Genomic DNA, 27,914 nt, shown 5'->3' on the forward strand with positions numbered 1-27,914 from the left:
CAATAGGAAAGGAAAGTCTTCCTGGTGAATAACTTTTACATACCCCATGTACTACTAATAGTCAGTGATGTTACTCAAACACATAAGAAGAAACAAGCCAAAATAGCCAACCAGTTTTAAAAAATTGTTTTAAGAATCATGATCATATATAACTTGAAGTAGTTTATTTAAGGTCCACACATTGGTATCAGTAATAATTATCTTTTCTACCATTAACTTTGAGTATGAGCTGTTAGGTATGACTTACTATTACTTAAAAATAATTGGTACACATATTTTCAGTCCTTCAAACACAATTGCTCCTCCTAGAACTTCAGAATAAAGCCCCATTATGATACTCAAGGACTTTACAAACCAATATCAATCTATCTTTCCAGCTTCCCTCCCTTCTACTTACTTTCTACCCTTGTCTTTCACTTATTCTCTACACACATATCCACACACTTGCAAATGGGTGCACTCACACACATATATACATACTCTTCTAAATGTGTGATGCTAAATAATAAATTTGAACCCTTGCTACACCATTATTGGGTTATTAATTTATCTGAACTTCAATTTTCTTATATATGTGTGATAAGGACAATACTTGCCTCAAATTTTGTTGTAAAAAGTAAATGCTATAGTATATATTTACAAATAGATTTTCAATAAAGGCTCTAGAGTAGACTGAAATTATACCTACCTCCTAGTACTTAAGCCCTTATAAAATCTGTCGTCCCTGAGTGTGGGCAGAATCTATGATATGCTTCTAACCAACAGCATAGTGACCAGGTGTCACTTCTCCGTGATTATGATGTAATGTCAATCTCAAGAGGACACTCTCTGTGGCTGGCTCTGATGAAGCAAACCACCATGCTAGATAGGCCCATGTGTCAGAGGCTAAGGACAGTGTCTTGCCATAAGCAGTAACAAACTGAAGCCTTTGGTTCAATAGCCTGCAAAAAAACACATGTGAAGAATAACCTCATGAGGTTAGAAGTGGACCTCTCCTCAGTCAAGCCATCAGATGAGAGCCCAACCTTAGCTGATACCTTGATTTCAACACTGCAGGAGCCCTATCCAAGCTGTGCCTGGATTATGAGTACCTGAAATAATATTGTTCTAATATTGTTCACTGAGGCTGTGGTAATATTATTACAGAACCATAACTAACAAGTTGACAAGGTATCACAAGAAGGAGGTAACCTCAGTGGGATACTGATTTGTAAAAACAAAAATAAATAATTGAAGTAGAATTAGAAATGTGAGGCCTTTAGGGATAGTAAAATTGACTACTTCTAGAGTCAATGATAGAAGTCGACTTACAAAAGATGTTGAGCAACAAAACCCCTTAAGAATTCTCAGTCAAACCTGGTGACTCCACATATAAATCCTCAGGTGATACTGCTATTTTTAAACAAAGCTTATTGTTTCATATGATTTCATTGTGGCCACCACAAAACAGAAGCAAAATGCACACACATTTTGCATAACACCCCTAAGAAGGCACCCTGCCAATGCCTACACACTTGAAATCATAAAGGATCATGGACAAGAAAGAACCTCCAGAAGCCTTGCCATTGCCAGGACCTTCCTCTTCTGCCAGGACAGAAATGCTGCTCAAAATCTGCCCCATGGAACTTCATAAGGTTGGATTCCTGAAGGTTGTGTGCACTCCTATCTTCTCTTCTCCAGAAGAGATTCTTAATGAGAAAATTCTGTCTCCATTTCCCTACCACAAATTGGATGGGTGTGCAAGGAACCAGATATCTCATGATTTATAGATCCGTGGACACCCAACTCACACCAGATTGGATAGACTGACTCAAACATCTTGTACATTGAGCTAGACACAGTCCTGGACAAGAATGTGCTATTTGATGAGGACAGTAGTGAATGCATTTATTCTATATTTCAAAAATAGGGAGATCCTGAATATTTGGTAGCTAGAAGAGTGGACTTTTGCAGGAATGACTAACCACCACCAGAAGCCTACATTTTCCACTCTGTAGGATAAAATTATTGCTGGGAATTGTGAGCATGCCCCAGGAGAGAGGCATTTTAGGGGCCATTCTGAGTACTTTGTAGGATCCTAGAATAAGATGCATACCTGAATGGTTACGAATGAGTTTCTAAGAATCAGAAGGATGCTTCAAAGAAAAAGTAATGAGATGATAAAGACAAAATTTACCCATTTCACCAATATTAGAAAATGGATTGGGGCCATAGAAAGGCCATTTAATGAAAGACAATGTCTTTTCTTACAGAAAAGAGTCTTCAGATCATGAGGCTTACAAAGAGAGTATCCAGTCTTTCCAGACCCAGAGAGGAAAGGTAGGGAGCTATCATCATAAGGAGTGTGCCTGGTAACAGGTTCTCATTTCTAAGGATAAAATGAGAAAAGCAAGGCCATATAAACTGAGGTCCAGATTTGCATATGGCTTAAATATTATCCTGATTTACTAGACATGACCCAGATTTCTCTTCCACGCCCTGAGGCTGGTTAATGGGCAGAGAAAAGTCTGTGAGGTTTCATTTGCACAAATTGGTATGGCCTAAGAGGAGGTGTCAAGATTATTTTTCTTGATTCCCACAACTGTGAAAGAGGAAAGTGATTGCTATTCACTAGAAAATTTGTCCGAGAACTCCTTTTTATAAAATTTTTAAAAAAGATTTTTATTTATTTATTCATGAGACACACACACACACACACAGAGAGAGAGAGAGAGAGAGAGGGAGGCAGAGACACAGGCAGAGGGAGAAGCAAGCTCCATGCAGGGAGCCTGATGCGGGATTCGATCCTGGGACTCCAGGATCAGGCCCTGGGCTAAAGGCAGCACTAAACCACTAAGCCATCTGGGCTGCCCTGTCCTAGAACTCCTGAATAAAATGTTCAAGCTCTAACATACACTTTAAGAAGGTAACATCTTAACAACGAAAATTCAGAGTAAATATCCATAACTGATTGCAAACATGACAGTTTTGGCATCTCTAGAAAATAAATCTGCGTATTTAGAGTGGGTACTGCTTTATCACTGAGTGAGGAAAAGCCCACTCTCCCATACTACACCCAGAAAAGAGAGATGCTAGCAACATTTTGCAGGCTGCCTAGTTAGTGAAGAGCGATCACATTTTCTGACATGGTGCTGAAGTCAGAGATTTATCAAGCTGCAGCAACAAATGAGGATTGGTAATCAGGCTTCCCTAATTAAGCACACTTAAGTTTGCAACATCGCTTGTGCACTCGCCAGCAAAGACAAAAAGCAGAGATTGGGCATTATGTTAGTAGCTGTGTAATTAGCACAATATCTCCTTCCTCACCTCTCTACAATTCTAAGTAGACTACTGACAAAGAGGGGAGGGGAGGGTAGAGTTGGTAAAAGGATAGAAGCCTTCCCTTCTTGGCTGCCAAGCCCAGTTCAGTGCCACCAAAGGCCTCTGGCTTCTGTCAGCTTTAACCCCAAAGCGTCACAATGACAGTACCAAGATAGTTGCTATTAGGTGGGACAAACACACAGAAAGCCTCCCACTTTGCATTATCTTTGCTCCAAATGGTTGCCTAGGATACAAGAAAGCCCAGATTTTGAAAAACAACACAGACACTAAATGCAAGATCAGACATCTTTCAAGTTAGTCAGATGGAAAAGAAATTAGAATGCAGCAGTGAAGCCCATTCTCCCAGGGCCTTGGGAGGTCCTTAGGTGGGAGAGGATCTTGCAAGGTTCATTTGCATTTGCAAAGTGAATCTGGTTTTAGCAGGCAGTGGGAGACTCTAAGCTACTATGTTTGAACACCAAGAACATTAATTGGGTAGTTCTCTTTTTCTAAACTCAGAATAAACTGTGGCCGTGTATCATTGAGACATTTACTTCAGTGCCTTATTTCAAAGACTCCAGTTTACTAAATAAACACATCCAGTTCACTCCACTTCTGGTTTCTCAGGATGTCTCTAGGGTCACAGCTTGCTCAGGGCCAACTAGAAACAAGTTCCAGCTTCTTCATTTATATCAATTATGGTGAGCCTTAAAAATCTCATCAAATTCACTATTTTGATCTCTAAGACAAAAAGGGCAAAGATATGAATTGACCAAAAACTCTTCAGACTGTTGGTAACAAGCATAATTCCATCCCCAAAGACAAAGCGGAAGAAATTTTATTGATGTGAAATTTATATATTTATAAGACTTGTTTAAAAAATAGGTTTTACTCATGAAGTCTGATTAAACAGAGGAAGGAGGTATCATACCGTGACAGGTCATATGCGGCCACTGTAGGGGCCAAGAGCAGGCTGCCCCAAAATTGATTTCTTTAAATAAAGTTACTTAACAGAAAGCCTGTTTAAGAATGACACTCAGATCCTCCTTTTCCCCCTGAATGCAAGAAACAAATTTCCCATGTGAAATTACCCTCCCTGTACCAGGAAGTAAAGAGACATCCCTATCACCAAAGACAGGAAATTTAGAACCAAGAGGGCTGTATAAACAGCCCTTGTTACTTTTTTTCTAATTTTATTACCGCAACCCAAATTCTATTTAGAATTCCTTGCTAATTGAAGCTTCTGTTTGCTTGCTGGTTTTGTCTTATCAATTGCTCACGAATTTATTGTCTCTTTATCTAAAAAGTATAAAAACTGCCTGCACTGGTCATTTCTTTAAATCTCACTTTCATTATTGAGCCTCTGTGTGCATGTAATAAAATTTTGTTTTCTTCTCCTGTTAATGTCTCATGTAAATTCAATCTTAGTCCAGCTGGAAGACCTTGAGGGTAGAGAATAATTTTTTCTCCCTTTTACCAGAGTCACTCTCAATAATGAAAAACAGAACTCACAGTTTTAAAGAGTCATAACTACTTGATACTGTTCCAGAACGGCCCCTGTGCTACATCAAATGCAGTGATAACTCACCAACAGGAAGTAATACCCCCAAATGATTTTGTCTCTTTATATTGATGTTGAAGGCACAAAGCAAAGTTTGAACTGCATTCAGTGTTGAAAAATATCTTAGTGGTGTAACTGGAAACTGGATACTTCCCCTTCTCCTCAGCTGGAGGAGGATTTCCCTTCAGGGAGTCTGCATATCCACCCTCTGCCTCTTTGCTTTCTTGTTTTCCCAATGATGGGGGGGAACAGAGGACTAGCAGAGGACAAAGCACAAGCCAGGGCAGCACACCACAAGCCAGGGCAGCACACTGACAAGTCCTTGAAACAGACAGTGGGACATTCCTCTACTGACTCAACTGCCTCGATGTTAATACTTTGCTAAGGGCAAAAGGCAATCTTAGCCCGACCCCCAGGATCCTGTAAGTCTACTTTAATATATAAAAATTCCTTTAAAAATGTCATTTATCTCTAAACCCCCAAGATACGTGTTGGTAATCATCCCCCAAGCACACAACCCACGGATATCCATGTGAAGGGTCTCATGACTCAAGTTTTATTAGATGGTAATAAGTGACTTTTTCCCAATAGCCAGCCCCCTCAAGGTCCTGGACACCTTGTTTCCAAAATTCTTTAGAGAGTATGTTATCCCCAAACCCCTTCCAACTCCCAGGTATATAATCAGCTACTCCTGACAGGCCGGGGGCAGCAGCTCTTCCTGCCCCATGGGTCCTGTCCCCTGGGCTTTAATAAAACCACCATTTTGCACCAAAGATGTCTCAAGAATTCTTTCTTGGTCATTGGCTCTCCACCTCTCCCCACCAAACCTCACCTATATTCCAAAACTTCATCACCAATATGCTTACAAAATCCTGCTCCTCTCTCCAACTCACTTCTCTTTCTGCTTCTTCTGAGAAGTGCAGCTTGGATCACCTTCAAATGATGGAATTACCAGTGTGATCAGAAACATTTGAGGGAAAAAAAAAAATAGTTGAGGATGTTTGAAAACAGCTTCCTGTGCAGCAGACAGAAGACCATTTGGAGCATGCACAGATCCACGGGCATGGTTGCAAACTCTCTGAACCCAATCCCCCAGTGAGTGGATCACTGGGACAGTTCACTTTCACACATGTGTAACATTAGGCATGTATTTTACAAGATGATAAAGTGAATATTACTTCTAAATGAGATCTACTTTTCCTGACTATGACTGTGGTGCATTCAGATTGTGTAACATTTGGAGCACTTAGTAAAGAATAAAGAAATTTAAATCATCCAAAATCCTACCTCCTAGAATCGCTAGAGTTAACATTTTAGTCTATATCTTGCTGGTCTTCTCCGCATATGTATGCATATGAACCCACTCAGCACACATGTATGCATGGAGTGGACAGAGAGGGAAGAGATGATTGTGTGTGTATGGTTGGGATTCCAGCACTAGACTCTCTAACAGAATTCAGTCTTTGATACCCAGTAGAACTGTAAAATTGCATGATATTTTAGAGCCTTTGAATGTAATTCATTCATTGTATGAATGCAGCAATGGAAAAAGGAGACTTAGGGTGGCTTTTCACAATGACCTAGCTATGTATGTAGGGAAGTAGCCTGCCTGTGGGTACAATGGTCTCTCCACTATGTCATGAATGTCTAGGTAAAGTGATTCATCCCAAATTGACACTTGACCTTGGGAAAATCACAAGTCCAAAAGTCCAAAAGTCTTATACATTGTGAAAAGCATTAATCTGCTTAAGAGTTCTAAGAGAAGATCCATGGCTCAAGGGTACACTGTATCCATTAAGCTATTTCCGTGACATCCAAGGTGCAATACTGCAAGCTTGCAAGAACAGGAACAGAAGCAAAATTATTTGATCCACAGTATACATGCCTCCTTTCAGGTCATTTATTTGCCTTGGTACTTGCAGTCCCATTTGCCAGGGGCAAAAACAATGTCCTATTTAAAGTGAGAAGTTTCTGCAATAATGCTTGAGCTGGTGTGCTTCCTGGAAAATAGTGGAACGTGGCACTCAGATCCACAGTGTTACCTGTCTCAGAAAAACAGAGAGAGCCTACAGGGTGAGAGATTGGGGAGCTCTGATTAAATAACATACTCTTATTATAGTTCTAAGGTGAATGGTTTTCACTTTTCTTTTTGAAAGTATTATAGTTCATCCCCTTCAATGCTTTGCCTTTTCTCAATTGTACTGTGTATTTATCACATACTCCCTATCCTACCCAACTAGGACCTGCCAGTTCATCCCATGGGAGAATAAGATATCAAGCCATTTATCAATTATTTGCTTTTCAACTCTGAGTTTACCCGTCATCGCTAATTCATGTAAATGGATTTGAGCCCTATGTAAATATTTTTTCTCAGCCAACTGGCAGTAAGACTTGCCAGTGGGGTATGCTGCAGAGACGCTGCAAAGGGTTTGCTTCTTGGTCCTGGAACTTTCTGGGCAGGTTCCTGCAGTGTATGCTGCTTCTCCAGCATCTGCCTCCTGCAACATAGTAGTGTCTCCAAGGCCTGGCTCTCGCAGTGTAAATGGCTTTTCTTGTTCTAGGCTCCTACAACACAGCATTTCCTCAGTACCCAGCTCCTGCAGTTTGGGCAGCTCCTCCCATAACTGGCTCCTCATTGTACAGCAGTCAGTAGCAACCAGTGCCACCTTGGGTGACTTTGTAGTGGAGTGATTCTTAATTGGACACCTCCCAATAAAGAGATTTTCCCAGCAACTTGGAGGGTAGAATTCTGACAAGTTCCACTGGTCCAGGACCACACTGACCTCTCTGTCACCCAGTAGGCCATGGCCACAGCCCCTGATAGCTCAGCATCGTATCCTCTGAGGCCATCTTCTTGGGTATCTATCACCTTTTATCTACTCTGTCTGTATTCTCCTGTGTTCTCTTTACTTCTTACTAGCCAATCCTTCTTTACTCCAATCCTCTGTTATAGCTTTATATTAAACTTTCCCTGTTCAACGTACTATACAGCTTCTCTTTCCTGCCCTGACCCTGACAGATACATGCACTGATCTGTTAGAACACTGTGGTTGCAAACAATATGCACAGGCTCTATCAACTAGGAACAGAAAAGAGATTAGGGAAGGATATTGAGCAGTTCATAGTTTGAAGAGGATTGTTAAAGGTAGGCTTGGGAAAAAGAGCAACTTCAATATATCTACGGTTCCAGGTGCCAAAGTTGTTGGGGAATCCTGATTTGGGTAAGGCTCCCTAAAAGAAGAGCCTGAAATTGGGGTTTTGGGCAGGTGATATACTGGGGGAGTGCTCTCAGAAGCAGGAGAATGAGAGGAGCAGAGTGAACAGGAGAAAAAAGCCAAGCCAGGATGAGGTCTGAGCTGGAAGCAGACTGGCCCCATGGGGTGCATGGATCATCTTTCATAACTACTCCACCTGTGGCAAAGGGGCCAGCATTTTGTACCAGTCATCAGCCACTGGCTGTCCTGGGAGAGTGAGTGGTACAAAACTTCCTACACAGGGTGGCTCCATTCAATGTGGGATGTTCTCTGGGAAGGGCAGCCATGAGCCCCTTGGGCTGCACAACAGCAGCTTCCTCCACAATGTATCATTAAAGGAAAGGAAAGAAAGAACCTCATGTAGACACAAGCACGGACATAGGAACTTCACCTATTTCACAACCCTGTCATAGCTGGCTTTGAAGTAAAACACAGGAATGAGATGTCAGGAGCATGCAAATAGATGAAATGCTTTTTTGTTGCTTTTATTTAGATGAATCCAAGTCCATCCATCTCCAAAACATGTCATGTCTTCACTAAACCTTAGATCCTCTCATTTGACCAGAACTAAGCATAACATACTACAAAATGCTCCTTTGATTAGAAAAGGGAAACTGAAAAAAAGAAAAGAAAAAAGAAAAGGGAAACTGTAGGTAGGGAGGTAGCTCAAGGCTATAACAACTTTTAATGTGTTTATGGAATTTTAAAAAGTAGGAATATTCCATTTATGTATACATCAATGTTTTCATTTCTCTTGAGAGAAGTTTGCAGTCAAATTATCCCTCCCCATTCCTTCAAAATCATGTGCACACTGAAGTTGTTTGCATTTTTATATTTTACTTTGTCCTCTTCACTCTTGACAAGCTATTCTCCAACATTTGGCCTATAGAATAAGTTTAGCTATGCAATATTTTAAATAAAAATTATGAATTTCTTCACCCTTAGAACTTGGAATGAAGAATTTAATAGGATAAAACCAAGAGAGATTGTTCTGGAAGCATGCAAATGAAAATGATTCTATTTCCCAAGGTGAACTGGAGTGGGAATTGAGGAAATGTGATCCAGGGGGGCCTCCTAAATTCTGATCAGATCCATACCTCTCCTCACCATCATAGCCACTCCTCTATCCATCATAGCTGGCCTGCTTACCCTGTAAAACAAACTGCTTTAAAGTTAAAAGGTCTTTCCGTTTCTTAAAATGAAAATATGTTCCATTGCATTTTCCAGAGAGTAATAGAGTTTTTTTGATGAAAAAATCCACTGTAACGACAATTTTTAAGTGAATCAGTAACAAAATTGAGCTTAAAATGATTTAAGTATTTTGCAATTGATATTCAATTTTACAAATGTTCATGATTAGTGAATTTTGGTTAAAAAAAGACTAGTAGAAAAGAAAAAGACACCTTTTTAACAGATAGCAAATTATAAAGTTTTTTTAATGCCCTCGGAAAACATAATACAGATATCTAAGAAAAGTTACTTAGAAGTTATTAAAGTGCTTGGCATTGACTGAAGTTCAAACGGAAACCTATTTTAATATTTTCCAAAAACTTGAAGTGTTTCCACACAAGTATGGACAACATTAGTCTTTTCTGAAATCCTTCAAACAGCTTGAGGTCTACTTTTAAAGTGCTTGTATTTTGATGATGCCTATTTTTTTTTCTTACAGAAATATTTGAATTGTAGCATAAAAAAAAAGTATTAACATCTCATCAAAAGCAGTCCCAATTGTTCCAAATGTTAGTGAGGTGTTCTCTTGTCTAGGGTTTGAGCCCACTGGTCTTTCAGAGCATTTAGCTGCAAAGTTCAAGCAACCCTATACCTCTAAAAGCCATACGTACAGAATAAAAGACTGCTATGATTTCAAGGATATGTAGGAAAGGACAGAATAAATTAAACTGATGAGATCTTTGATGCTCAAAAGATAAAGTTAGCATTAAGCAAGTTTTGTGTGAACATCTGTATATCAAAGGTTCCTAGTTCTATCAAGGGTTAGGGAAAAAAGAGGGAGAAATTTCAGGGAAGTCTAAAAAATCATAAATATAAATGGCCAAAGGATTTTTCCAGAAACCCAATTTTTAATCCTTGCAAGCAGCCAGTATCACTTTAGTTCATTTATTTCAGCTATCACTGAGCAACATTATAGAAGTATGATCATGCAGAATTAGTCATTTTCTGGGAATGTATATAGGAGGTAAATGCCATTTTTCCTCAGAGAAATTCTCTTCGCTTTAAAAGTATAAATCTAGGGCAGCCCGGGTGGCTCAGTGGTGTAGCACCGCCTTTAGCCCAGGGCCTGATCCTGGAGAGCCTGGATCGAGTCCCACATTGGGCTCCCTGCACGGAGCCTACTTCTCCCTCTTCCTGTGTCTTTGTCTCTCTCTCTCTGTCTCTGATGAATAAATAAATAAAATCTTTAAAAAATATATAAAAAATAAAAAATACATAAAAGTATAAATCCAAGCTGACATGTCTAAATTGGCAAGGATTTTGTCTCTAAGAAAAAAGAAGTCCACACAAGTCCACATTCTGTAGCTGTCTAGTTCAATTCCCTATAAAGCATTCCAGTGGTGATAAAAGCTAAAAGTATGCTTGGGTTGTTTTTCTATTGTTTCTCAAAAAGAAGTATGTAAAGTGCTATGATCTATCAGGCTGTATTTTGGCTCTGGTGACTGTCTGATTGCTGCTCAGCAGACAGTAAAATTCTGTTTTGTCTTCTTCTCTTTTCCTGTTACTCTTCTGGAAACAAAATTCTTTTTTTTTTAATTTTTATTTATTTATGATAGTCACAGAGAGAGAGAGAGAGAGGCAGAGACATAGGCAGAGGGAGAAGCAGGCTCCATGCACCGGGAGCCCGATGTGGGATTCGATCCCGGGTCTCCAGGATCGTGCCCTGGGCCGAAGGCAGGCGCCAAACCGCTGCGCCACCCAGGGATCCCTGGAAACAAAATTCTTATACCACACATCTTTTATCAAAACAACAAAAAGCTTGTAAACATAATTTGAGGTAACTACCAAATTCCTTGTAAAACTGCTGGTCTAAACTCACGGGATGTCACCAATGGTACAGATACCCATCTGTTCTACTGAACAACTTTCAGGGGACATGCAAAAAAGAGATTAACTTCCTATGTCCTTATCACTAATAAACATCACTGACCAACCAGAGAAAAACTCATTCATTCCTGGAATTCTGTCTCCACTTCTTCCTGTAATAATGAAACAACTTTCTATCATTTCAAATTTTCAGAAATATAGATGGATGTCTAGGAGCAGATTTTTGATGAATCCAATTCCTACTATGTGTTAGCTGAAAGCCCCAATCCAGAGACAATAGCAAAGACCCACTTAAGAATTTTGTTGTACTAGTAACAGAGAAGAATGACATCCATGCATTCATTTGTTCCATGAATTGCTTTGATCCATTCATTAATCCACTCATTACCATTTTGCTAAGTGCAAGGTAAATAGCTAAATGAGCTTTCTTCAAGAACATTACTAATAGAGTGGATAGACACTATAAGACACAAAAAACAGTTGTTGTAAACGACAAAGTAAACAACAGGGTGTCAAAAAGAAAGCAATGTGGGAACCTACCCTACATCAGGTGGCATGTAGACCTTCTTGGGAGAGACGACAGTGTAAGCCCTTGTTATTGGTGGTCACTTCTCGTGGCTCTTTAAAGACTCAAGTTTAATGGATAAAACTTTTAAACACTGTTTAAATTTAGTGTCTTCATGGAGAAGACTGAAACTAGACCACTCTCTTTCACCATACACAAAGATAAACTGAAAATGGATGAAAGATCTAAATGTGAGACAAGATTCCATCAAAATCCTAGAGAAGAACACAGGCAACACCCTTTTTGAACTTGGCCACAGTAACTTCTTGCAAGATACATCCACGAAGGCAAAAGAAACAAAAGCAAAAATGAACTATTGGGACTTCATCAAGATAAGAAGCTTTTGCACAGCAAAGGATACAGTCAACAAAACTCAAAGACAACCTACAGAATGGGAGAAGATATTTGCAAATGACATATCAGATAAAGGGCTAGTTTCCAAGATCTATAAAGAACTTATTAAACTCAACAGCAAAGAAACAAACAATCCAAACAGGAAATGGGCAAAAGACATGAACAGAAATCTCACAGAGGAAGACATAGACATGGCCAACATGAACATGAGAAAATGCTCTGCATCACTTGCCATCAGGGAAATACAAATCAAAACCACAATGAGATACCACCTCACACCAGTGAGAATGGGGAAAATTAACAAGGCAGGAAACCACAAATGCTGGAGAGGATGTGGAGAAAGGGGAACCCTCCTGCACTGTTGGTGGGAATGTGAGGTGGTGCAGCCACTCTGGAAAACTGTGTGGAGGTTCCCCAAAGAGTTAAAAGTAGACCTGCCCTACGACCCAGCAATTGCACTGCTGGGGATTTACCCCAGAGATACAGATGCAATGAAACGCCGGGACACCTGCACCCCGATGTTTCTAGCAGCAATGTCCACAATAGCCAAACTGTGGAAGGAGCCTCGGTGTCCATCGAAAGATGAGTGGATAAAGAAGATGTGGTCCATGTATACAATGGAATATTACTCAGCCATTAGAAATGACAAATACCCACCATTTGCTTTGACGTGGATGGAACTGGAGGGTATTATGCTGAGTGAAGTAAGTCAATCGAAGAAGGACAAACATTATATGGTCTCATTCATTTGGGGAATATAAAAAATAGTGAAAGGGAATAAAGGGGAAAGGAAAAAAAATAAGTGGGAAATATCAGAAAGAGAGACAGAACATGAAGGACTCCTAACTCTGGGAAACGAACTAGGGGGGGTGGAAGGGAAGGAGGGCGGGTGGTGGGGGTGACTGGGTGACGGACACTGAGGTGGGCACTTGACGGGATCAGCACTGGGTGTTATTCTATATGTTGGCAAATTGAACACCAATAAAAAATAAATTTATAAAAAAATAAAGTAAATTTAGTGTCTTGACTTTACATTGATTTAAAAAAGGATAAACTTTTATGATTGAAATAAAGAGAAAGTGGGATGATTTTTAATGCACCATCAATAACTAGTCACTTATGGTTAGAAAATTAGATAATGCTGCAAATATACCAAGGTGGTATGCAAAGGCAATTGCCCTTGAACATTTTGCCATGATAAGAAGAGCCAAAATGAAGTTTCATGTTAGCCACATGCTCCACTCCTTCAAGTGCTTTAAACCCCTAGCGAAGGTAAAGAAGGGTGAACTGAGGATAGTCAAAAGAGCTAGGCAGTAATGTTCTCTATTATTCAGCATGCTTTCTGAAACTGTGGGGCCAAAGGACACTGCTGACTTGAGCCTTCACTTAGCTGTGGGCCAACTGGTCACCTAGACTGCCTCACCAACACAGGAAAAAGCTAGAAGATGAAATGTTCCTTTCCTCTAAGAAGCAGTGGGACTGGAGCACCTGCAAACAGTGGGATTCATGGATTAAGGGTAAGGATAAGGAATGCTGTGTTGATTTACCAGCTTTAAAGAGTCCAGAGAATCCAACATGTGTAACTACAGTGCCTTACCTGGCTGAGCCCCTCAAAACTGATGGCCAAGTCAAGACCTACTTCATCTGTAAACATTTTCACTTTTATAACTATAGCGAAACTTGTAACAGCCACCTTCTTCCTGCAACTCACCCTAGTGAACATTAGGCATTTTGATCACCTTTGCCCACTGTTTAGAAGCCACTTGCCTTCTCTATATTTCATCCCTCCACCCACTCCATGGGCCTGAACCTTTCCATTTTTCTCTCCTGAAACCCAGACAGTTACTTGGTTGGTTATTTCTCTCATTAGGGACAAACAGGTGCTTTTATGTGTCATAATGACTTTTTGTCCCTAGACAGCAGTGAGGGCTAGAATTTGTTGGTTTCATATCAACCCTGAAATTATGCCCAACGGAGGAGAAAAAGATGGAAATGAGAATGGATACAGAGAAAGTGAACAGGTAGGGCAGCCAGTCCCCACCAGCACATTACCCCACATTCCAGAGAGCCTGAAGTTCCTGAGGTCAGGTGTGGGACATGACCATTGGTTGACTCCTCGCTCATAAAAAGAAAGCAATGCTGTGATGCACCCCCAACAATTGGTTTCTGAAACATTGCTTCCCAAAGCCACCTGAATATATGCATTTCCCATCTGAAAAAAAATATACCTGAAGACATTAATATGTTGTTATTGCTGTCTCATAAACGCTGACAATATTTAAATACAAAAGTTTTTTTTTTTTTTAAGTTTCCACTTTTGCCATAGTTCCAACTTTGCCTTTGTGATCTTGTCCCTCATTGGGAGGAAAAAAGTGTAATGAGCCACCTGCCATTTGCATTTCTGAAGTGCAAAATATGACTTCTCATGAGACTGAACTATAATATATGAATTCCTTTTATTTGCAAATCACCAGCAAATATAAGAAGTGAAAGGGGTGTCAGATATATTTTAGTTAAACCCACTCATTTTACAAATAAAATAATAATCTCCAAGGAACCCAATTTGTTAAATTTCTCTTTTAGGGTTTACTTTTATTTTTTTTTAAGAAGTCCTCCTCATTTCAGTAAACATTAACTGAGCATTAACTAGTAAATATTAACAACCTACATGGTCCTCATGGGGCCAACAGATGAGTACAAAATATCTGACTGAACTCTTCACCAAGTCTAGTGAAAATATCTATTCCTGCTTTCAAGCTAAAAACTGAAGTATTCCCAGGCTTTTAAAAGTGGATGTGTGAGATCACCGGCACCCACATAAATACACACACAAAACTGTCTATGCACTAAGCTCTTTTTCTTCTCTAGTCACTCTGTGCTCGTCAGCTTTATCTATGGGGAGAAGCTTAACCTGAAGTCAGAGCCTGAGACAAGCTCATGAATATCCAGACAAGGCAGTGGTGTGCTCAGGTCCAAAACCCCACCATAGCACCACAGTCTAGGGAAGCTGACGTGCATCACAGGAACAAAGAATATGCTGGGTGTCTTCAAATGTTTAAAAGGCAGCGTATGGATAATCAGGAGGAATTCTTCAGTGAGACTCCAGGCAGCAAAATCAGGACTAGTACATAGAAGTAAAACTGGTAGATTGTAGCATCGTGAGAGGATTGTTTTATTAATTCAAATTGTTCAAACATGGAAGCATCTCCTATGAAAGATGCTAAAGCAGAAGGCAGGGGATCCCATCAGGGAAATTTTCTACTTCCTGCTTCCACCAGGTCTGAGTTACCTTTTAAAACCAGGCTTCTGGCTGGAAAGCAATTTAGTTGAGGTATTGATGAATCTGGGGTCAGAGCTGGAGTTTCAGTCATCAGGGGAAACACTCTTTTTCATTTTTCTCTTTTCTATTCTTCTTCTTCTTCTTCTTCTTCTTCTTCTTCTTCTTCTTCTTCTTCGGGGGGAGGCATGAAGATAAAAGATAGGGAGCCTGGTTCCATAAATCAATCTGAGCATTTTCTTTGAAACTGGACTGATCACAAATCCTTGGCTGCATCTGACACATGTATAAGAACATGACTAATAAGCAGAGGATTAAGCCTGGAAGAGTTGTGATTATAATCTAAAGTGTTTTTATGCAGCCCAATAGTTTGCTTCTGAATTCAATGGTAAAATATGATGCTTAACTTTGACAACAAAAAGCAACTAGTTAATTCAATGAAACATTGTTTTGTTATCATAGACTTATTAAAAACCCTAATTAGTTAGATGGCCTGAGTTCAGAATCCAGCCAGTGCAGTATAGGGCATGAGACCAAACGGTGTGGCATTTCTTTCTTTCTTTCTTTTTTTTGGGGGGGGTACAATATACTTTATTGATGGTACATGACAAGGTAGGGCTCCCCAAGCCCCTCCCCTTCCTCGGGGTCTGGGATGTAAATTGGAGGTCAGGAGATTCTCCATGTGTTGGGGGATTAAGTTGGGGCAGGGACTCCCCAGAAGCTGAGGGCCTCTGTCTTCCTCTTGTTCTTGCTGGGGCTGGTGGTCCAGGAGGCTCTTACTCCTTGGAGGCCATGAGGACCATGAGGTCCACCACCCGGTTGCTATAGCCGAATTCATTGTCATACCAGGAAATGATCTTGAGGAAGTAGTCATTGAGGGCAATGCCAGCCTCAGCGTTGAAGGTGGAAGAGTGGGTGTCACTGTTGAAGTCACAGGAGACAACCTGATCCTCAGTGTAGCCCAGGGTGCCCTTGAGGGGGCCCTCTGATGCCTGCTTCACTACCTTCTTGATGTTGTCATATTTGGCAGCTTTGTCCAGGCGGCAGGTCAGATCCACAAAACTGACAAGTTGGGGTTGGGGACACGGAAGGCCATGCCAGTGAGCTTCCCGTTCAGCTCAGGGATGACCTTGCCCACAGCCTTGGCGGTGCCAGTGGAAGCACGGATGATGTTCTGGGCAGCCCTTCGGCTGTCACGCCAGCTTTCCAGATGGGCCATCCACGGTCTTCAGGTGGTCATGAGGCCCTCCACAATGCCGAAGTGGTCATGGATGACTTTGGCTATAGTAGCCAAGCAGTTGGTGGTGCAGGAGGCATAGCTGACAATCTTGAGGGAGTTGTCATACTTTTCACGATTCATGCCCATCACAAACATGGGGGCATCAGCAGAAGGAGCAGAGATGATGACCCTCTTGGCCCTGCCCTTCAAGTGAGCCCCAGCCTTCCCCATTGTGGTGAAGACCCCAGTGGACTCCACAACATACTCAGCACCAGCATCACCCCATTTGATGTTGGCGGGATCTTGCTCCTGGAAGATGGAGATGGACTTTCCGTTGATGACAAGTTTCCTGTTCTCAGCCTTGACCATGCCGTGGAATTTGCCGTGGGTAGAATCATACTGAAACATGTACACAATGTAGTTGAGATCAATGAAGGGGTCACTGATGGCGACAATATCCACTTTGCCAGAGTTAAAAGCAGCCCTGGTGACCAGGCGCCCAATACGGCCAAATCCGTTCATTCCAACCTTCACCATCGTGTCTTGGGGACGTGGCTGGCACTGCACCAGAAGATGCGGCTGTCTGTTGAATGGGGAGGAGCAGAGAGCCCGATGTGGTGTTTCTTATGATGATCTTTAGGGCTTCCTTGAGGGACCAACGAAACTACAGAGTTCATTGCATCAACAACATAAGAATATATGTCTGGTAAAAGCTCTCATCATCATTAAAAATACACAATAATATCTCCATAAAGTAGCACTTCATTTCCTGCCAGCACTTGTCCATGTATTATTTGCCTCTATGGGAGAAGAAAATACTAAACATGAGAGAGCAAGAGCAAGTTCCCTCATCCCTACTAGATTCCAACTTGGTATTGTGACCTCTTTATCTACTAAACTTGAAATGTTTTATGTATGGCTTCAATCATTTGAATCATATTGAGGCATTGCCCATTGCCTCATTAGTTACACTACAAAATATTTAATGGCATTTGATGACTTCCCTAGGAACTCAAAGTCCTATTAGTACCCACAGGAGAAACAATGGAATTATAGTTAGAACTGCTAGAAGTCAGAAGAGCTGAAAAGAGAAATATATATTTTTTAAAAAAATAACAGATATAGAGTGTCAGTCCTTTTACAGAGAGAAGGGAGCACTGGGGCTATGAGATTCATCCATTTTCAAGCACACAAAAGAATCATTGAGTCTGGCAGACTGGAGCTGGCAGGAGAAAAAGGTTACTCTGTCCCTACAGCCAGTACCTGTGATTTTACTTAGCATGGGCTCCTGTGCCAGCATCCCTTATTGCTCCTCCTGGGCAGGCACTTACCAGGAATGATCTCTGTATCACCCTCCCTCCATCTAACAATACAGTAATCCCACAGGGTTCATTGAATTGCTTCGCATGTTAACGCATGGATCTGATGACTTTCTAGAAATCTCAGGGACCTTTGGAAGCTGAGTGGAGTCCTTCTGGGCAGGAACTGTTTTTGCAACATGCGGCTGACACAGTCGTTAGTTCTAAGTGCCTGTGGAGCTGACAGCTGTTTGCCAGCAGTACAGTTCCCTGAGCAACATGCCTTGACTTTGTAGAACCTGCAAAGTAGAGGGTTAGCCCTGCCCAGGGGCCTGCCTGATCAGCCAGTAAGAAAGTGCCCTCACAGACCAAGGAGTGGATTCAAAAAAGTAACCACCCTGCCTCCCCTTCTGAAGACAAACAGAAGAGGGTTTATGTTTGAAAGATTCCAAGAGTCTTAAGTCCTCCTCTTGCGAAAGTTCATGACCACAGTGGTTCAATAGTGGATATTTCAAAAAACCACCTGGATTTTAAATTCTCCTTCATGTATGTAAACCAAAGTACACATTTTATTTATTTTTTAAGGATTTTATTTATTTGAGAGAGAGAGAATGAGGAGGAAGGAGGGGCAGAAGGAGACAGAGAGAGAGAGAGAGAGAGAGAGAGAAGTAGGCTCCCTGCTCAGCCCCACTCGGGGCTCAATCCCCGGATCTGGAGATCATGACCTAAGCCAATGGCAGACACTTAACTGACTGAACCACTCTAGCACCCTTAAAGTGCACATTTTAAAAGTATGTAGTTTCCACTGTTCATCTCTTGGTTTATAACCACGATGAATTGTAAATGCTTTGTCAATATTCTAGCATTTAATTTTAGAGCATTGATAAAATATTATAATTAATAAAACACTATCTGTTCATAGATAATTTAAGTAAATAAACTAGAAGGGGAACGTTGTTTTTTTCTCCAATAAGCTTTGACTGCACAGAAGAATTACAAAATTTTTATGTGAGAAATAACAGATACTTAACCAAAGAGCAAACCTTTGCACACCCTGGGGACCGGTGCAGAAATTTACACTCTCTGTGGTGCCACCTGGTGGTTTAGTCATCTAACTGTGTTTCTTTACAGAGACTAGGGCATTATCATCAGGAAGGCAAAATATTTGAATATGGTTGCAAATCCTTTTGCTTTGCATAATTTACCTTCACACTGTCCCAAGACTACTGTCTTGGAATACAGGTCTTCTCTCTTGAACATCTAGGCTGGAAATGAAAAAGGGTGTTTGCCAAACTTCTTGAGGTTTCTCGACTAGGTAAGAGAAATGCAGTTGTATAGATTGATGGTAGATGAAATTTTAGCCTTCTCTTTGGGACTGGTCATGAGAATAAATCCATAGCTTCAGTAGAGCCAAAGAGGATGTAGGGTTTATTTGCCATATGCCTTGTTAATATCGCTTTTTAAAACAGATCCAGATGGTCTGAAAATAATCAGACATGTTCGTATCAACACAGCTTTCTATCTCTAACAACTGTGGTGCTTGTTGACAAGGAGGAAATGAAAGGGACTCGGTCCTGCCAGGTAAGTCTCCCCTGTGCATTGTCACTACATAGTGGGGACAATGCTACCATGAGTGAAGACAGCAAAAGAAACACTACTGAGAATCTGGGTTTAGAAATTGTTACAAAATAGTGATAAAGATTTGATTTGGAAATACACCCTCATTCCATATTTATTGAACCATATTTTCAAATTGGAATAAAAGCTGAAGTTATCTCAGTTATCAATAGCAATTTAGAATTCACAGGCCAACATACTATTCATGTAACTTGTGGAGATTAATATAGTGGTGAAGACTGCTATTTGCCCATCAAAATCCACTCCCAGTGTTCTTATCTCTCCCAAACAGGAATGTGGTCAAACAGAAGTAGCTCTGCAGTCATATGCTGAAAATGACAAGGAGAATGCATTACCAGCCTGCTTCCTGGAATACTGGAGGAGTCAGAGAAGCCTACCAGCCTGAAATGTTCACCTCCACATTCCTACATGAGACATTCCTATTCTCTTCAGATCACTGAATTACTTGGAGTCTCTCTCTCTTTTTTTAACATTTTTTTTAAAGATTTTATTTATTTATTTATGAGGGATACACACAAAGAGAAAGAGAGAGAGAGAGAGAGAGAGAGAGGCAGAGACATAGGCAGAGGGAGAAGCAGGCTCCATGCAGGGATCCCGATGTGGGACTCTATCCCAGGACTCCAGGATCATGCCCTGGGCCAAAAGCAGGCACTAAACTGCTGAGCCACCCAGGGATCCCAAAAAACCTTGGAGTTTCTTGATACAGCAGCTTAATGCTCCCTAACCAACAAATCAAGGTCTACATTTATTTTAATAGTGGCCATGGGATCCAAATTTGTTTTGTGTGTAGGCTTCCCAAATGATTTTACTGGTAACAGTGGTTGCATTTAGCTTAAGAGCCTTACAAAAATGCATTAAATTGTAACTATGTGATAGGATGGAGGTAGCAGCTATGGTGGTACACCTTAAACTTACACAATGCTGGGTGTCAATTCTATCTGGGAGAGGGGAGGATACATACTGTAGCAGTACACAAGCAGTTAAGAAGCAATTTTATTTTATAAAAAATGGATAGTTACAGACTTCGTGCCAATCACTTATCACTTTAGAATAAGTGAATGAACATACTGGAATCTAATAGACTAAATTAGCCTTCATAACTACACGGATACGATCAGACTACATATCTACAGTTACTCTGATTAGTATGAGATGGTGGTTCTTAGGTTCCATTACGGCAATTTGATTTTTAAAAAAGATACTTTGAAAGATAGCAACAGATCAAAACAATTGACCATAAATGGGTGTGTAGCCAGAAATTTGGGATTCATAACTTCATTTCCCAAATTCAGACATGCTGTGACTTCTGGGAGAGCTTAGCATAGGTTATTTCCTGTTCAAAAGATTTCTCAGAACTTAGTCAAATTGAGAAATCAAGTGATTCAGACCTCTGCTGAGTTTTTTCACCCTAAAGGAACATCTAAAGCTTAAAAGAAAAAACATAGATAAAAATCTTTACCCTTATCCATAGTTATTTAGTCAGATTCTGTTATCTCTAATCCCACTGAACAGAGGATAGTTCTGTGGAGAGAGCTGGTTTATGGGCTCTTACCAACCCTCTGCTTCATTCTCAGATGCAGGGTAAACTTGGATACATAGACTTCCTAGCAGGAACCAGCATGCATCTCTCTTGCTCTCTTCTGGCATATTGAAGAGCTGTGTGATCAGATATCTTGTCATTGTGAGTCATCAAGGGAATTCATTAAGATAAAACTTTAAGATCAAAGCTGTTTTTGGAGATGGAACAGATTAGCACACTCTTCAGTAAAAGTCCATGGCCTTGGGATGTCTGGGTGGCTCAGCAGTTAAGCATCTGCTTTCGGCTCAGGGTGTGGTCCTGGGGTCTGGGATCGAGTCCCACTTTGGGCTCCTTGCGGGGAGCCCGCTTCTCCCTCTGCCTGTGTCTCTGCCTCTCTCTCTCTCTCTCTCTGTGTGTGTATGTGTCTCTCATGAATGAATACATAAAATCTTAAAAAAAAAGAATATGCATGCTTCTTCAACTTGGAGGACTATCACTAAGATTCACCGTGAATGTGAGTGAATAAATAGCTTCACATTTGAGCTCTCATGTCATGCAACAAAGCTGACTGCACAGGACAGAGCAAGGCCTCCTGCCACTAAGTGGAAGCTGGATGTAGTAAGTTTCATTCTGGACATATGTGGAAACTTTTTTTCTTTATCTCTAGGACTTCTTTTAGGCAAGTAAACTTGGCTTTCCTGTGTTTGGCTTACATGGCAAATATTTTAAGCTATATTGTCTTACACCTACCAACCAGTATTGTAAGTTTCCAAAGAATTAGTACATGCTAAAATTCCTTTAAAACAACACCACATTTTTACATAGGAATAGCATGTAGGCGACGCCCAAAGGGAGCACTAAGGATAACCTGGAGAGAAAGACTCACTTTCTCCATCACCAGTGCCCTGTGCTGCCCAATCTTTCATATGGTATAGATGCATCCTTCAGGACTGTACAGCCCTACAGATGTATAAGGCACAGATAGCTGAGCAAAACTCAAATGATTCCATGACACATCCTCTGGAATTATTTTGTTGTAATAGCTCTGAGACATTCTAGCTATTTATTTGCCATTTTCTTCTAGAAACCAAAAGCCTAAATAACAATAGGTGTTGAAGCCCTCTTGTTAATTAGATTCAAAAAACATTCTCTACTAGAACTACAAGAATAGAAATTGTTTAGTCCCCTAAAAACTCTGTCTGATCACTTGTCCTAACTAGTTTTGTGCAAAGGACCCAACTAGAAAACGTCTTTATTGAAGTTCTCAGTGACTACAGGGTATAGAAAGCTTAAGTTTTCTCACAGACCAGCTCATGTCCACGTGCTTCCAAGTAAGATGGAAGAATTGTCCTTGCAAAGAACACCAGTGTAAAATCTGATGACTAAATAAATAAACAAATAAATAAATAAGTGGAACCAAATACCAAATGCCTCAAAGCAGCCAGACTCTTGCTGGAGGGTTTTATTTTTCCATCTGGACAATGGATACAGAAGAGTACTGTCTACTCTAGACTTTGCCTTCATATCTGCAACGCTTTAAGCAAGGAATAGTACAGTCTGAAAAGTGGGAGAAATGGTCTACGTTCTTACAACGTTCCTTTGAGGAAAGTTCAAGCACTTGTGCAAACAGGAACTGGGTGATATACTGCTCTTTCCTGATCAAAATTTTGGGTCTTAGGAGGAGTCCATAAAGAAATCCAGAATAATATGTCAGAGCCATTCTTGAAAATCCACTGTTTAACAGAGTTTCATTCATTGCAGAATAAATTATTATGAATATAATGAAAACTTATTTGCCCACCTCTCCCATCTTCCATATCTATTTGTTTTCTGTTTGCAGTGGACTCCTCTTGGTGGGGCTTAGGGGTTTCCACTTGGCCCATGCATAACGTCTGAGTATATGTGACATGATGTACTTCAGGTAGGGGCTTCTCAAAGTTGCTTCCCACAAACTGCAGCATTATTCTCTCACCAACACTAGATGACATATTTCGCCTCTTTCCATGGTCCTTTATAGGACTCTGTTATCACCTTTGAGAACATCGTGGCTAATTCCCAGAGTGAATCTTGGTCTTAATTTTTATTTCAGCACCTGAAACAATGCTTGACCCAGAAAAGAGAGGCAATACACATTTGTTTAATGTCCCTTCCTTTGATTACTGGTTTAATAATTACTTTGTACCTGTATTTTCTATTAGTGATTCTTCTTTTGCAAATGAAAAAAAAATTTTCCCAGTACTTCTGGTGTGATGGTTGTTTATTTTTCCTTACTAACTTTTGAGAATGCTTTTATCTTTGTTCTCAAATCTTTAATAATTTCTATAATCTAACTTTTCCATTGTCTCCTTTAGGTTTCCTAAACATATAATCATATCATTAGCAAGTAACAATTTTAGAACTAATTTCCCCAAATTATTCACCTATTAGTTCACGTTGTTACTTTTTGTATTTATTGATCTTAACATCCAAAAAACCTGTTATATTATGAAGGCAGAAAGGTAAGGATGTGTCTAAAGCGGGTGTCATAAAACTCTTTTCTGTAATGGTTCAGAGATCAAAAATTTCAGGCTTGCATACACAGAATCTATCACACATTCTTCTTTTGTTTGGGGGGCTTTGTTGGTATTGCTACTGCTATGTTGTTTGTTTGTTTGTTTGTTTACAATCCTTTAAAAATGTAAAGACTTTTCTAAGCTTAGAAGAAGAAAGAAGAAAGACGAAGAAGAGAAGGAAGAGAAAAAGAGAGAAAAAGAAAAAAGAAAAAAACACATCTTGACCCCATCTGGCCCATCGGCTGTAATTTACCAAACTTTGCCCAGCTCTAGACCCAGATATGACACTCTCGTTTTAATCATCCCACAAGGGGTCTGTCCCAGGGTCACCACAGAAAGGGAACAGTATTTATCTCTTGGGTTTTTGTAGTCAATCTCAATGATTACAAGTGTTTCCTTTTTCGTGTCACAGCTGCTGCATTTGCACAGCTGCACCTCCTCCCTTGATGCAGAACCACCTTACAACCTGTCAAGAAGTCCTGGGAGCTGCAGGTCTTTCAGTGTAATACAGTTTTCCTTGCAAGCTTTGCCTTTTGTGTTGAGACTGATCTATATGCATTATTATATACTACAGATGTGCAGCACTTTATTGTCCTCACTAGCTTTCTGAATTAAGATCAGAACAGTCACAGGAAAGTCACCACAAAATAAACATTTTATTACAAGGAGGGTGCGTTCCTACACTCCTTGTAATATCCAGTCAAGTTCTGAGAGTACTGATTCTGAGAAAATCTAAAAAACATGAATTTGGCTCTGATAACTTATTTGGAGGAAATTCTATGACAACTTTTACAATTTTTCCTAATGTTATTTGTTTACCTCTTGGGTCTAGATTTTACAATTTATCTTTCCTGCAAATTGTCCATTTTATTTAGACTTTAAAAACTATAACAAAACTGTATATTGAATCTTTTCAATTATTGGTTAATCTGTTTGCTAAATCTTTTCTCCTATTCATTTGTGGATATTAGATTTCTTCTGTTCTGGAGGTAGCAAAAAGGATGTGGTCTACTTTATGGAGACATTAGGGGCACTGACATGATTTATTAAGGAGTTACCAGAGAAATGATGTGTCACACACTTGGGATTTTCTATGATTAACCATGCTTTAATCCCCCAAAGTTGGACCACAAAATGGTGAGTTTACCCCTTCCTCAAGTACCACATTCGGAGGCTCCAGAGCCAGAAGGCTGAGTTCTTCCTCATAATCTCTCTGGTGGAGGCAAAGAAGTGAGAAACTTACTCTCAAGATAGCCAGAGACGTCATGATCACAGTAACCCAGTGCCCCAGGAGACAGAGAGCAAGGGTGGTCCATCTCAGGAGTTTTCTTAGTTAGGGAGCAAGGGAATAAAACTTCATTCCTATCAGACATAACATTTTCATACCTTTCCCTTCTGTCAGCAAAATCATTTGTCTTTCATCCCACATAGTAGACAAATGTCTTAACTTTCTCATATGAATTAAGAAATCTCCAAACTTAAAAAGAGTAGAATCACTATATATTAAATATCATACTGCAAGCAAACTACTTATGTACAACTATCAGCAATATTATAATGCATAATATATTAACCAGTAGTAATATTTTATTACTATGGTAGATCACAATTTCACTGTAATTATAAATTATTAGTTTATAATTTGTTAAAATGAATAGTTTATAAAATATTACAATTAAATACGAAACCTTGTAAAAATTAGGTACTGTCATCAGTTTAGAAATAAAAGACATTAAGTACAAAAATAAGACGAGGAAATCTGAATCTTCAAGTTTCAACTCAGCAGCATCTACATTACTTTATTTACTTATCTGAGGAAATCTTGCTCTCGTAGGCTAGTAACGATTTTACTGTTAGTAAAATCCATACTCCTCCTAAAGCATGTGCTTTATCCTAAGAATGGCAGAAGAATGGAATGATGCATCCCCTCCAAGAGGACGGATGGAGGAAGCAGTGTGCCATCATTGCTCAGATGTGGGGAGCCTGCTAATGTTGGCTGGGGCTCTTGGAGCTTATGTTATGGCTGAACCTACTCCTGCTCCAGGGGACGGGGTGGACCATCATGTGAAGCCAATGCTGCTGATCTAAGGGGCTAAGAGACAGAGCTTCTCATGCAACAGCATAAGGAAAAGGAAGCAGTCCAATACAAATTCACTCTTTAATACAGAAATAAAATAGTGTAGTTTTTTTTTTTTCTAAAGCTAATGTCGTTGGTGTGTTATCCAAGCACAAATGGATGCTATTTGAGTTCATGCCTATTATAGAGACTAAATCTCCCTTAAAAATCTGCATTGTACACAGGTATTAGAATGAACAGATATACCACAAATTACATTTAAACCATCTTCCTCTACCAAAAGACTCTTGCTTTATCTCTGCTTTTGAAAGGCCCATCTCTGAACAAGAGAAACTCACTTGTAATAGGTCTTATTTAATATACATATATCAGAGAGCATTGCAAGTACTCAGCATAATTATCTCATTAACTAACAATCGACCCATCTATAACACAGTTTAATAAATGTAAAATCGAAGCTCAGGGAGGGCACATAAGTCCTGGATGTGGTCACTCCTAGACTCCTTGCCTCCTTCCCTTCCCTCCATCCTCCTAATGAAAGAAAGCTCCCACACATTCAACTCTCCTGAGCTCTAGCAATTTGCACATTTCACTCATCCTTTTTACTTACTTTTTCTTAGAGGGAGTAATTACTAGTCAATAAACGAATTATACATATTTACATGTGATATCTGGTATAATTATAAATTCATTTGATAGATGTTTTATTGTGTCCACTTTTCAAGCATGGAAATAAGCAGTATAATATTCAAACACTGGAGTTAGAATGTCAGCCCTGATTCATCTTACTCCATGACTGGCAAATGCTCTCATCTCAGCACCTCTGCAGTGCACTGTGCAGTATCCCAATCAACCACATGTGTGGCTCCAAACTAATAGGCCCTGAACTCAGGTGAGTGATTGGTAAGGCTCCTGGGAAGGAAATGAGCTACAAATTAGAAACTGTAAGATTAAAAACTGGAAGACACTAGTATGAACAGTGTAAATAGCATTAGCTAGCAGGTCTTTCTAAAAGATTTTGAAATTGTATGGCTGCCTAATAGTTTGCACAGGTGATGCTCTAATTTGTGAGATGATGGGCTGTGTAACCTTATCAAGTGAAAAAACCTACTACTTGAAGGTACAGATTCACTGGAAGATGGGCTGCCTCTATAATTTGTGGGGCCCACTGCAAAATAAAAATGCAAGGCTGCTTGGTCAAAAATGTAAAAAAAATGTGAAGATAGTGACATAAGAACATTAAGCCCATTCAGGGCACCATGGGCCTGCATAAGGAACCCCCTCCCTTCTAAAGGCAGCTCGGCATTTCTCATATGACTCAGTGACTTCCCACTCTCTGATTTCTACATTCTTTCTCTAGTGTCTGAATACAGACTCCCTCCAACAGGCTGTGTGCCCCACAAAGGTGTACAGAACCTGGGTTATGGTGACAGGAGGTGCAGGGGCTTTAAGGCTCATTGAGGAAAGTTGGGAACTGACTATACCTGAAGAATCCCAAGAGTCATGAAGTGAAATAGAGGAGACAGTTGGGGGAAATGGACCATTTCATCAAGATCTTCAGGAGGTGAGATATAAACCTTGTCCAGGTGTGGGACAGAGAGTTAGAAGGACCATGCCCTGAGGTGAGATGTGTCAGGTTTCAGGATGACAGAGGGCCAAGGGAGATATCGGAGGAGCCAAGTGCTCTGGGCTAATCCCAGGCTTGAGATTCGCCTGGCTGGAGGAGTCTGAGACTACTGGTGCTACTACCTGGACAGCACACAAGTCACATAGCGGTGACAGTAATTAACACCTCACATCTCTTGGGAAAGATTAAAATTCAAGGTGACAGGTAGTCATTTAAGGAGAAAATATCTTTCTTTTTAAAGGAGAATTACAATGCCAGGGTGCCAATTGATGTAATGGTTTCATGATTTTATATCAGCATGAATGGCAGTTTTGGGAAACTTAAACCTCCATCTTTTTCTCAAAGAACTAAAATTCTCATGTTTACAACCATGGGACTGGGAGAAGGAACAAAAACAAGTGGACTCTGGCAGCCCTGCCTGTGAGAGAGGCCACAATCACCTGTAGTCTCGTGAGACTGTAATTTCTCTGCTCTCCAGGGCACATTCCCAGAAGACTCCACTGCTGGTCCAGGCTAACTCCCTGTGACCTTTCTACACAAATTCCTGTTTAGGCATCTGCTCACAAAGGGGTTTGGGACTTAGAGTTTATGAGGTTTGCCTGGAGATTCTGACATC

At 40.3% G+C, this 27,914-nt stretch overlaps 1 protein-coding gene and 1 long non-coding RNA gene across 2 annotated transcripts in view; one reads left to right on the forward strand and one right to left on the reverse strand.

The window, feature by feature from the left end:
• Positions 1–27,914, reverse strand: part of GABRG3 (gamma-aminobutyric acid type A receptor subunit gamma3) — a 740,987-nt gene that overhangs the window by 657,422 nt on the left and 55,651 nt on the right. The gene's annotated exons all lie outside the window — the stretch shown is intronic.
• Positions 1,230–19,954, forward strand: LOC119871184. Its single transcript, XR_005356890.1, has 3 exons — positions 1,230–1,634; positions 2,253–2,319; positions 19,795–19,954. It is a non-coding gene; the product is annotated as an uncharacterized LOC119871184 (long non-coding RNA).

The sequence above is a fragment of the Canis lupus genome, chromosome 3 (assembly GCF_011100685.1).
Source record: "Canis lupus familiaris isolate Mischka breed German Shepherd chromosome 3, alternate assembly UU_Cfam_GSD_1.0, whole genome shotgun sequence".
NCBI classification, from domain to species: Eukaryota; Metazoa; Chordata; class Mammalia; order Carnivora; family Canidae; genus Canis; species Canis lupus.